Raw genomic sequence first — 3,232 nt, 5'->3', positions numbered from 1 at the left:
CTGTCCTGAGAAAAACAGGTAATATAAACACTACGGGGGAAAGACAACAGTAGGAAAGTGTATGAGCCTGTTTATTTGGGTGTTCTGTTGTTTTGTTTTGTTGAAACAGGGTCTTACTATGTGATCCAGGCTGGCCTGGAACTCAAGGCGCTCCTCCTGCCTCAGCCTCCCCAGTGCTGGGATTACACTACATGAGAACATTGAATTCCAATTTTATTTATTGATTGGTTGTTTTTATTCCTTGAGTTTATTGGTACATTCTAGGTATACAGTCCAGTTACATTCATCATTGGGCTCTTGTACCTGTACATGACAGGCCTTGGTTCTCATTTTTTCCCCGTATCCCTGCCCTCCCTTCACCGCCTCCTCCCTCCCCTATTTACAAAGACTTTGTTTCCATTTTTTTCCTTTTCTCATATTTCTTCTTTTCCCATCTTTCCTTTCTCCTATGCTTTCTAGTTCCCCTTCCCCTTTACACTTTTTCATCCTATTTCACATTATCTGTTATACATTTTGATCCTTATTTACACTTTCAGCTTCTCCCTACCAGAGAAACTATTCGGTATTTACACACGTGTGTCTATTTATTTCCACTTAAGAGTATCACCTCGGGCCAGTGATTTAGCTCAGTGGTTCCACCGCCCGCCTCGCAGGCGCGAGGACCCGAGTTCGATCCCCAGTACCAAAAAAAAAAGAAAGAAGAGTATCACCTCAATGTGCATCCATTTAGCTATAAATGTCTCTAGTTTCTCATTCTTTATAGCCGTTTAGTACTCCATTTTATATTTTTAAAAAACACGTCTTTATCCAGTCGCCAGTTGATGGGCAATTGGGCTATTTCCACGTTGTAGCTGTTACAAACTGTGCTGCTGTGAATCCCAATTTTAAAAGTAGCTGCCTGTTGCCAGGTGTTAAGCACCCTCTGCTGAGTGTGGTAGTACACACCTGTAATCCTGGCTACTCTGGAGACTGAGGATTACATGAGTTCAAGGCATGAGTCCTTGTCTCAAAAAAAGCAAAGCAAAACTAAAAAAAAAAAAAAAAAAAAAAAAAAAAAAAACTTTAAAAAACAGACAAAAAAAAAAAAAAAAAAAAAAAAAAAAAAAAAAAAAAAAAAAAAAGATCCTTAAAGCGAAGGAAACTAGAACATCCTTTCTGACTATCCAGACTCCAATTGCTGCCAAAAAGGTAGCAGTAATGGTTAGCTTGGTTTTACAGTCAAGCTAGGTGGCACACACTTGTAATCCCACCGGGGCTGAGGTGACTGTCATGCCTCAGCCTCCAGAGTACTGGGATGACAGGTGTGCACCACCACACCCGGTGAAAGATGGATTTTTTTTGCTTTTTGTTTCTTTCGTGACAGGGTCTTACTATGTAGTTGAGACTGACCTGGAACTCATTATGTAGCCCAGGGTGGTCTTGAACTCACAGCGATCCTCCTGCCTCAGCCTTCTGAGTGCAGGGATTACAGGTGTGCGCCACCATGCCTGGCGAAAGATGGTTATTTTAAAAACACATGAGGTGGCCGTCACACCTTTCCTCGATAGCCCAGGTGTGGGAAATACAGTGTGTATGTTAACCCTTGCTCTTACCCTCTTGTTCTGTTTACTTGGCCCAAGCTCTCTCTGCAGAGCCAGTTTCTCTCCCTCTCTATTTTTGTTTTCGTCAATAAACTTTGCCACTGCTTAGAAAGAAAGAAAGCAAGCAAGCAAGCAAGCAAGCACATGAGGTGAGCAGAGTGAAACTCGTTCTGCACACGACTGATGTTCCCTGAAGCCACAGACCAAATGGCCACTGGAAGCCACTTCCCGGGTCCCTGGCCTCCGCATCCCCTCCCGCCAGCTCCAGGTCCCCGTCCGAGGAAGGGTTGCTGCCCCGCTCCTGGAGAGTAATGGCTACAGCTGGCACAGGCATGGGGACTTCGGCCTTGCTGCTGAGCGCTGCTGCTGGGTGAAAGGGCCCGGAGAGAAATCTAGGTGATGGGGGACGGTCGGTGGTCAGGGACCCTTAGGAAACTGGGCATCATCGGTCACAGTGCGCAGCGGTAATCCCAGCACTCTAGGAGGCTGAGGCAGGAGGACCCAAAGCTGCAGCTCAGCCTGGACGATTCAGTGACTTATCAAGACCTTGTCTAAAAATTAAAAAAGAACAGGACTGGGGATTTATCTCAGTGGTTCCACCGCCTGCCCCACAAGGGCAAGGTCTGGAGTTTGATCCCTAGTACCAAAAAAACAAGTAAAAATAAAATTAAAAAGGAATAATGATGATGATAAAAAAGCTGGGATGTAGCTTAGTGCCAAACACACACACACACACACACACACACACACACACACACACACACACACACGAGTGTGAAGGGTGACAGGAAGCCAGGGGCTGGTCCCTCGGTCTCATCCCCAGTCAGTCAATGCATCTACTGTGGGTGTGCACATGTGTGTGACCCCAGGTCCAAGATGTGCTCCAAATCATTTGTTATGGCTTTGTTTTTTTTGTTTTGAGATAGCATGCATCATCGCTTCTCCACCTTTTGACTAAAATCAAGTGTTTTGAGACATCTCACGATGTAGCCTAGGCTGGCCTTGAACTCAGAGCAATCCTCCTGCCTCAGCCTCCCGTGAGTGCTGGGATAAGGGGTGTGTGCCACCATCTGCAGCTATATCTGCTTTTCTATTGAGTTAAAAAAAACGCTTTGAGGGCCGGGGATTTAGCTCAGTGGTTCCGCCTCGTGCCTTGCAAGCACAAGAACCGCCCAAGGACCCGAGTTCGATCCCCAGTACCCAAAAAAAAAAAAAAAAAAGCTTCGGGTTGGGTGTGGAGGCACTGTCTATAATCCACTGGAGAGGCTGAGGCAGGAGGATCACTGAGCATTCAAGGCCTGCTGGGGCTACACAGTGAGACCTTCAAGCAGTAGAACTGCACACAGTATAAGCATAACATTTATCATGGGTGGAATTGATTTATGAAGTTAAATGTTTCATAAAATAGGTGAACGTGGTAAGATTCATTAGGAGGACTAATTCCTGTCATCCTCCCGGTCAAAGCCCTTATTCCTCCAAATCTCCACATGCCTGGGATCTATGACACCAAACCAGGCTGTAGAAAGCCCCCCTACACACACTAGGGCCGGGGATTTAGCTCAGTGGTTCTACCTACCACCTGCCTTGCAATCACGAGGACCCGAGTTCGATCCCCGTACCAAAAAAAAAAAAGAAAGAAAGGCTCCACCCTC

Source organism: Fukomys damarensis, unplaced genomic scaffold (assembly GCF_012274545.1).
Source record: "Fukomys damarensis isolate Sample0158 unplaced genomic scaffold, DMR_v1.0_HiC HiC_scaffold_20, whole genome shotgun sequence".
Lineage (NCBI taxonomy): Eukaryota > Metazoa > Chordata > Mammalia > Rodentia > Bathyergidae > Fukomys > Fukomys damarensis.
The sequence above is the reverse complement of the archived record's forward strand: the minus strand, read 5'-3'. Positions refer to the sequence as shown.